General features: G+C 38.2%; 1 protein-coding gene across 1 annotated transcript in view; it reads right to left on the minus strand.

Annotated features, from left to right (window-relative positions):
* LOC128859914 (protein FAM135B) overlaps nucleotides 1-4,846 on the minus strand; it is an 85,074-nt gene extending 80,228 nt beyond the window's left edge. The window contains exons 1-2 of the mRNA XM_054097060.1: nucleotides 4,799-4,846; nucleotides 4,387-4,693 (exon numbers count right to left, since the gene is read on the minus strand). The gene's annotated coding sequence lies outside the window, so the exon portion shown is untranslated. The remainder of the gene's footprint in view (nucleotides 1-4,386; nucleotides 4,694-4,798) is intronic.
* Nucleotides 4,847-9,976: the final 5,130 nt, after the last annotated feature.

Here is a 9,976-nt window from a genome sequence, read left to right on the forward strand (position 1 = left end):
GTTTTTAAGTGTACAATCAACATTGAGAAGAACGAGAACTCAAAGGGTCACAAAGGCACAGAGCACGAACATCACAAGTAACGAGTTGAAGCAACAAATGTTTGCCTAATTAAACGCGGTTTTACTAATACCCATTCTTCCAAACAAATATATTCTTGGGCAGCTCTTTTCCAGTGGTACCAACAAATGTTTATTTATATGAGTTCATGTATTTGCCATTTGCTAACTCTTGCGGAATCGAAGAGGCCTTATATAGTATATCATGCATCACTACTGATGTGAAGCTTTAGATCAGGATCCTTGGTATACTGCTCGGCAGAAGAACGGGCCAGCTCCAAAGCCTTGAAAGATAGGAGGCTTGAGAAAGGGCTAAGTTAACATCAACAGGTGGAAGCGCTCGGAGGAAATATCTTCCGGGATATCTATCTGGGAAAACGCATAATTATGACCACTTGTGCTCCATACCAAAGGTAGCCACAATCAAAGAAGCAGCTGATTGGATACTCACTTGCGTAATAACTGTCAAGGAAATAAATATTTACACCGATAGCCAAGCGGCAATTAGGGATCTGGACTCAATGAAGGTGCATTCGAAACTAATCAGAGAATGCTTGGTTTCACTTTCGATGGCATTCAAATTCTTTGACAAAGCGGCATTGCGGGAAACTGCGAGGCGGATGAGCTGGCCAGACAAGGACCCTGTGAGATAGTTTCCTCGCAAAAAATAGGATTGTGACTCCCTTGACAGCCTGTACTCTACTCCTGGAACGATGAGCTTCGCATCAACTCAGCGAGTGCTAGGCAATTACACAAAATTCGCGATATTCTTTTACAAAGGTCGCAAAATCCTTCTGGTTACGTGCGGGTCGGAGACGTTTGAGGGTTTCCACTTCTTTCCTACGGCTGCTGATGTAGTATGATATGATATCAAAAATCTTATGTACTTCATCAGGGCATAAAGCGGTTAACACAGCTGTAACTCAAGCCACGTCTGCCTCTCTGCTTTTCCTCTCTCTCCTTTCGTCCCATCGATTTCCTTCACCTTATTTCCCTTGAAATCGTACCGCAAAATGAATCACCCTACCGGAAGATGTATGTCACTCGTATTTGACTCTTGTGAATTAGGCAGCTGCAATGCAGTAAGCAAGGGAGCACGTAAAGCTCAAAAGAAAGATTTGCATCGTCCCATATTGCACTCACTAGTAATACCGTTATTCAAAAACAAAATTGGATGATTAATTTGCGCCACCTTGTACTTCATTTACTTCAATTCCAGGAAAATATAATTTAATTATTGCAGAAACTAATAGTATTTGTTTTCGATTTGTATAGACGTATTCTTGGATGTCGACCATGAGAAAGTTGTGAATTTTATACCAATTGAAACATATTAAAAAGTAATATTTCTGAATCACTTTGTAAAAAATATAGGCATTAAAGTTCAAATTGGGAAGAAAATCTTTGTCTATGAGCCACAAAACTACCTCATCAATCTTCTCCGTTACATCAACAGCTCTGGTTGCTGAAGATATCTGCCCATTGGAGATCTCATTATGGTATCAAAACGGCGCTTTAGTGCTACTTGGGTAGTACCCCTAACCATTTCTACTACCTACCTAAGGTTTGGCAAGCCATTATGAAGCGTTTAACGCCAGAACAACGCCTTCAAATTGTGGAAGTTTACTTAAAAAAAATAAATCTTTCGCGAGGCTCATAGAGAGCACTAGCGGCATCGGTTTCTATTTCTTTCGAAATGAGGAAGGAGCTGCCGTCGCCGTGAATGGCCAGCGCAATGGAGCCATGCTGACTGAATGTTTGCTTTCAAAACTTAATCAGCTAAACAACGACGAAATTTTCCTCCAACAAGAAGGCGCGGCGCAATTTGCCTAACAATCGATTTATTGCAATATTCAAGTCATCATTGATGCCGCACGAACAGATTTATTGGAAAAAGTAGTAAAAAATGGGACTAGTCGAATGGACCGTGCCGCGGCGGACATATGTATGTCGGATATTACATCCAATAAATAAATACCCTGAAATTATCTACTAGATTACAATAAAAAAAAAATCATCCCAACAACATTTCTGTTTTGTGATACCATTTTTAGTTCTCAAGCTCTTCATTACAATCCCATATACTCGTATGAGTAATAAGCAAGGAGGGTTTTGTGTTGTGGGCGAAATGAAAATTGCTCAGTGGAGTGAAGGGTGATCAGATTGAAGGTACTTTTTCCAACAGGTGTTTTTGACACATCACGCGGGACTGCTGTCAAACTAAATATAGTACATAATTTTTCAGTATTCATTGCCATTTCATCATGGAAAGACTTACGCCTCAACAACGTTTGCGAAAATCGACGCTCAGTGAAAAGTGTTCTCCGCACGCTCAGGCCAACTTTTGGTGTACATAACCGTCCTACCGAACGCACTATTCGGCAAACCATCGGCAAAATTGATAACAATTTTACATTATTGAATGATACTCGACCGACTATACCACGTACAGCCCAAAGTGAGACCCGAATGAATAGATTCGGCGTCGAACTCAATAAGTAGACTTACCTCATGTTACTATTTGGGCGGTTTTACGCATAAATCTTGGTCAGAAATCATATAAAATACAGCTAATCCAAGATTTGAAATTGGCTGATCTTTCAAAGCGTATAAATTTCCGTTGTTGGGCTCTTGAAAAACTCGCAGAAGATCTGCATTTTGTGACCCGAATTTCGATCAGTTATGAGGCCCATTTTCAGTTAAATGGCTACGCCAAAAAGTAAGTTAACATATTTGCGCTGAAGGGCAGCCCGAAGCCAATCAAAAAAAAATATTAATATATATACATTGAAAACAACTTTTTGGTGCGGCCTATGGGCTGGAGGAATCATCGGCACATATTACTGCAAAGACATATTACTGACAAACGAATCTTTGATCGAAGCCAGAAATATGGATGAGACTTGAGTCTATCGCCATGATTTTAAATCAAAACATGAGGCTAAAGAGTGGTGCGGACTTGGTTGTTCGGTTGCGATATGAGTTCGTGTCCAGAAATCGGCCAAGAAGGTGTTAACATCAGTGTTTTTGGATGCGAAAGAAATTCTGTTTATGGATTACTTGCAAATTAAGAGAAGAATAAATTCTGAATATTCTTGTAGCCTTTTAGAGCATCTGAAAAAAAATGTGAAAAAATACCCAGTTTGCAAAAGAAAAAAAGAAATACTTTTCATCTCGGCATAGCACCGTTTCACAAGATCATTTTGACAAGGAATAAAATCCATGAATCAAAGTTCGAATTGTTGGAGGATCAACCGTATGGTTCCTAGCAACTTTCATCTGTATCCAGTCCCAAAAAAATGCATGCGTGGAAAGTGTTTTTCTTCATAACAGCTGTGGAAGCGTATTTTGCAGCACTTCCAGATTCTTACTTAAAAGATGAAACCTCATTGGAACAAGTGGAATCTCGTTGGAACAAGTGCATTGGGGTTCAAGGAGCCTACACTGAAAAATAAAGTGTATTTCAAACCATAAACTTGTGTTTTTCGTATCAAACCACGAAACCTGTTGAAGGGCCTAGTATATATGAAAAAACTTCGTAACTTATATTTTTACTTATGGACATAGGTTTTATGAAATATGTACATATATTTACATGGTCCATAAAAGACGCATTTACATTCAATTAAATTAAAATTTTATATTAAAACCGTTCGCAGTTTATTTCCATTTAACTAAAAAACTTTTTTTGCTACCAAAAAAATTTAATTGTTGCCACTTGCTCCACCTTCTTGAATGCAACCTTTTGTAAGGGAGTGTCAAAAATCTAATGTCACAATTGAACAAAGCTTTAATAAATATTTGAATCATGGCTTCACTGTTTCAGTCCAAAAGCATACATTGTTGTTATTAAGTTTTTTATTATTTCCTAATCCCGCGCGTTTTATGTTCTTAAAATTTATATTTATTTCTTATAATCTTTCTCATCAGAAAATTATGAGCTTTCGCTACTGTTACATAAAAAACTCTTATTATAAGCTCTTTATATTAAAAAAAAAATATACACTTGTATCTGTGTGCAAGCACTTCATTTACTTTGGTAGCAAATTTCACTTTAACACAAAATTTTAAATTTGCAACGAGGCAAATCGATTTAGGTTTCTGGTTTTTTTTGCCTTTCCCGTTCTCATAACACGCACCTTGCGCCCACTTACTAAACGCATTTGCTATTTGCCACTCTCATTCGCACACACACGCATTTTCCAAATGACTTCGCTAAAGCTTTACTTTGTTGTCGGCGTTGGCATCGACTTTTGCCTGCACCGAGTATCCGCCCAATGCACTAATTAGGCTATGGCTATGGCAGACGCAGTCGTGTGTTTTTGTTACCCTTTTGCGTTTTGCTGTTGTTTTTGCATGCATGCAAGAATGTGCATTTCCTTCCGTTGCTGTCCTCGACGTCCCAATTTCCACTGCGGACTATCGCTTTCGATTTTACTGCTTTTCAATTTAGCTCTGCTTTACACTTGCCAACACTCACATTTCGCACTTTGGCATACCTTCGTAGGTACGTGCACTTCCTCACTTCCTCACTTTTTCATATTTTCATATATTCTCATTTTTACACAATTCACCAACTTTTTCATAATTACTCATTAATTTAAGACAGCGCATTTGATACTATTATTTCAGCCACCTTTGTTTATGTAAGATAAAAAGTAAAAGTTGAAAAAACTGTTTTCTATTACAACTAGAAATTAGGTAAGTAAACGGAAAAAGTTTGGTCGCGCTCCGCCAGTACCGTTCTTCATTTAGCTGCATCCGTAAACACGTCCATAACTCAAAAATGTCTACAAAAAACTGATTCGACGAGCGGCATAGAATTTGGTGCTATCCGCTCTCTGACCGAGAAATACATATTTACGCACAATGCGATATGTTCATCTGTATATTGGCTTATTCGTTTATGTTGGCGTGCAGAAGAGAAGACCAAGCAACCAAGCGCCACCCAGCCAGCCAGCCAGTCGGCGAGTTGTCATGTCATTGTAGGGGTTGTTGATGATGATACGAATATATTTTTTCCTTCTGCATTCAGCGGCGTATTTGACATGAAATTTGCGTACCGCGGCTGTACACAGAGAATTTGCGCGCTCGAGCGTGTGGCAAGCAGCTGACGCCTAACATCCGAATTGAGTGCCACATGCTTTAATTTTAATATTTTTTCTCTTTGTTAAGAGAATTGGTCTGAGTGAGAATCTAATGGGCATAAGTGGCTCAAATGAAGGTCACAAAAAATTGGAAAGACTTTTCTTTGATAAAAGTTGCAAAAAAAAAAACAAAATTGAGGTGAAACTGACGGATCCATCGTCACTAGTCTTCTCTTAAAAACTTAATTTGGATAGAACTAAGGGACGAACTAAGGGACGATAATTGAGCGATTTCATGGCAAGTAACCCAAGTATTCTTGACGTTCTCGTCAATTCTTCTAAAACTTAGTTTGTTCGCTGAGTTAAACTTAAACATTTTCAGTATGCAGTTCTTTTAAGTAAAATATCTTCGGTCCTTTTTTACAATTTTATTTTTATTTTTTCAAGATAAAATAAGCTTGAACACAAGTTTTTTGGGAAACATTATATAATTTCTGTTGAAATTAATTGAAAAAATTAATTATTTTGAAAATCATGTTATTTTCATAAGTATAGGGTTTTTTAATAGGTGCGCTTCAACTTTTTTCCGATAGGGAGGGCGAACGACGGCAATACTTTTTATTTTTCGCTTGTCATTTGTAAACTTCATTAGTATACATTTCATCATGGAACGCTACACACTTGAGCAATGATTGCAAATCGTGCAAATTTTTTATGAAAATAATCGTTCTATTGCTGCTACTTTAAGAGCATTACGGCCATTTTACGGTCCATTTAACCCCAAAACGGGAGTTATGTGAAGTCATTGGTCTACAGTAACAAGCCGGCGACGATTTGTGAGCTCAGAGCCAATATTGAACGCGAAATTGCTGGAATTTCGGCCGATTTATGCAAAAGAGTGGTCGAAAATTGGGTTCAACGATTGGACTTCGTAAAACGTGCACGCGGTGGTCACGCAAAAGAAATCGAATTTCATACTTAAATGTATATGTTCAAACTCGATAATAAAAAAAAAAATTAATTAAAAAAGTCAAACCGTTTGTGTTTTATTCAAAAAAGTTCAAAAGTTGAAGCGCTCTTACTGAAAAACCCTATATAATGAAAAGTAAATTTGTTAAGTATAATAAAAAGTAAATTGAGAAAATTTTGACATACAGTTTTTTAAAAGTGAATTTTCTTTGGCCCTTTCTAAAATTTTTTATTTTTTTTAGGATAAAATATACTTTAAAACAAGTTATTAAAAATTATATAATTTTTTCTTTAATTTTGAATAAACATTTTTGTTTAGTTGTTTTTAAAAACCGTTCCTGACTTCCTAAGTTTCTAAGTTCAAGCTTCTCAATAGGACTCCCATAACTTTTAGTTTTGTATTCAAATATGCACAGTGAACCAGTGAAAAATCAGTGTTCGGTTCTAATAAATATAACAGAATTATAAAGCCAATTTTGCTGTCTGAGGTCCGTGTCTGGGGGAACTTGCTGAACAGGGCGACATCAGTTAGGAAGCTGGAGAAGATATTCTGCGAGGAACGCCCCATCAAGCTCAAATTTAGGCTACCGGAATAGATTGGCTCCTTACCTCTGCAACAACCTTATATATATATATATATATAATTGGCGTGCGTCTTGATGTTGTTTCACAAATGGAGGGACCTACAGTTTCAAGCCGACACTGAACGGCAGATTTTTTTATGAGGAGCTTATTCGTGGCAGAAATACACTCGGAGGTTTGCCATTGTCTGCCGAGGGGCGACCGCTATTAGAAAAAACAACTTTTTCTTTATTTGGATCTTTTACCGAGATTCGAACCTACGTTCTCTCTGAATTCGGAATGGTAGTCACTCACCAAGCCATACCGCTACGGCGGCAATAGCTTTAAAGTAGGTGAATATCTACTCCGACAGCCAAGTGGGAATTATGGCCCAGGGCTCGTTGTTTGTGCGTTTGAAATTAGTCTTTTGCGTTTGAAATTTAGTCACTGCTATCGGCGGATTAAGATTCAAATATCTGCCACACCTGCGCATATAGCAGGTTTAAACATTACACAGCTGGTGAATTTCATCAGTAGCTTGAAGCGGTTAACGCAATGTAATTACTAATTATAGTTGTAAATAGTCACCGTTTGGTCATCATCCCCCATTCCAAAGCCGCTTCTTTCTCCTTGTTCGGTGTTTTTTTTTTATTATTTGTCCAAGAGGGTCTTTGCTAACTGCTTCAACAAAGCGCCGGTATATATTACATTCTTGTGTAATTTGTCCCTATGAAAACCGATTTAAGCGTCGCTACTTACATTAGTAAGCAGATACGCGGCATTTTTTACTGGCTCGCTGTGAATCGCTCAGGTGATTCACAATTCTAATTGATAAAATAATATTAGCCTACCATATTTCTTGATAATTTGGAGAGTATTCTACAAAAGGAAATAAATCAGGTTACTTGTTTTTTCACGGCATATTTTCTTTTCGTTAGTCTGGGAATTTATCTTAAATACGAGGTATGTTGACAGAATTCGGCACAAGAAAGCGAACGGATCCTTTAAACTGTTATAAGAAGAAAATAGTGTTGATTAGAAACACTAAATGACAACCCATTCATACTATATTTCTCCAAGAACATCAAAACAGCCGTTCCAGGACTAGTTAGAGACTATTGTAGAAGACGTGTCTGGTAGAAAAAAATCATTTGATGATCCTAGGGACGAATTGCATCCACCGTGAACGCATTGGCAGTCGTCACACGAATCACATTGATGTAATTCACAGATTGTACGAACTGCGTTTTAGGTTAGGTTGGAAGAACGCGAATGAGGAGTGTGTTCGCAAATGCTTGAATAGCTGCGATTAAAAGCTCTAGCCATCTTCATGGTCTTGGTAATGGCACTGTGGCCAGGTTGATCTATTGCGCGTCCCTAATTACTTAATTAAAATTATATTTAGAATAGCGAGGAATTGAACCAGCTCCTTAGGACGGAGCAATTGTGTTCCATAGACTCTTCTCCATCGCAGCACAACCTGCATGATCTTGTACTAGATAAACCTATCATTTTAAAGTGTTTATTACATGTAAAGTAATCTGTAAGTGCTCTACAGAGTAATCTGTGGCCCTTTTTATTTATGGTTAGAGCAGATTTTGCTCAGTTGGCATTGAAATTAAAAAAAATTTTGGAGTGATTAACGCCGCTTGTGCCGTTCCAGTGTTCCCTGATTTAAGTTCGGATACATTTTTTAATTTCCTGTTTTATATTATTTTTGTTAAAGCCGAAAAATGGGGTTGGTCCAATAAATAGCCCTTCTGCCCCTTCTTTGGCGTAAAAGTCTGCCTTTTCGTTACCTACCTGATGATGACCAGTTTGTTGAGTGCATTATTACACTCCATTAGGACTTTTGACTTAAATGCGAAGCTATTCAAGGCTTTCAGAACCAATTGGTTATCCGTAAGTATTTTAATTTTTAGGGATTTGTGTGCTCAGGGTGCTCTATTCCTGCTCCTACTTCTTGGAGCGTTTTGGACTATCTGTCTACCATTTTCATTGAAGTTAATGAAACGATTGCTTCTGTTCTTATTTTGTTGAGAGAATTCGTAGGCTGTCAACAGCAATCCGTAAGAACTCTTACAGCAATTTTATTCGGATTAACGATGACTCGAGAGAGAATTGAATTTTTTTCGAGAAATTCATCGGAAGAAGGTGGCTGAAGACATGCTTGAGCAAGTGAATTTGTACCCAACGTATATAAAGCGCTTCATAACAGGTCATGAGACGTGTGTATATAAGAGTGGTTTGCATAACCAGTCAACAGGCGGCTGAATGGTGCTAACCACATGAGCCGAAACCCAAAAAACCACTTAAAAGTCGGTCAAAAGTGAAAGTCATGCAACTCGTTTTCTTTGATTATCATGGTGTTGTGCACTTGGAATTCATTCCAAATAGTTCTACGACTGCACGATAATGGCTTCAGGCAATGGCATAGATGACCTGTGCGCCAAAGTTAATGGCTACCTCACCGATCTTTCTTGCTTTTTCACTGCGAAGAGTCTCCAACTTTCCCCACAAAGTCCACTGCGGCCCTCTTTACCACCTGACCAAAGGAGGTCAAACTGCAACTTAAGGTAAAAGAAGAAGACCCACCAATTCCGACTGTTAACAATCCCCAAGTTTTGGGTGTAACCTTCGACAGTTTGCTCTCCTTCTCTGCGCACATAACCGCAATTGCCACTAAAGTCCAAATAGGGCACATAGGGCAAATACAAAGAATTGTTGCTATCGATTGTCTGGTCGCCTGGAACTAATGACCAGCAGTGGATAAAGTTCCAGTCTTGCCAAATCACTACTATTCGAACAGCGACGTGTTGCCTCCCGATACCGACATACCAAACATATGCCCAGCATATGAAGGCACCCCGCACGACACTACCAACCTTTTCACATGCCCCACCAAACCCACTCATCTAACACCCCTCTTCCTCTGAACTCAACCTGTCGAAACAGCAAGTTTCCTGGGCCTACCTTTAGATGAACCAGACGAAGACATGATATACACTACATATATATTACTGCTACAACAACAGGAACAAAATCTCCTTTCTCTTCCGCGTCCGTCTGTTGTTGTTTCGCTACCAAATGTTGCCCTGTGCAAATGGGCCCTCACTTATATTAAGATCTTAACCTTTTTATTTATGCAGATGACGCTGTAGGCTCTTTTTTATGGACTATTAGAAATTAAAAACATAGCATATTTGACACTTATGAAACTATAGAAACATAAGCAATGGAAACCGTAAAGGTCAAATTAAAGATTTTCACCACTCAAAATATTCTTTTTTATTTAGCTCAAA

This window comes from Anastrepha ludens, chromosome 4 (genome assembly GCF_028408465.1).
Source record: "Anastrepha ludens isolate Willacy chromosome 4, idAnaLude1.1, whole genome shotgun sequence".
NCBI lineage: Eukaryota > Metazoa > Arthropoda > Insecta > Diptera > Tephritidae > Anastrepha > Anastrepha ludens.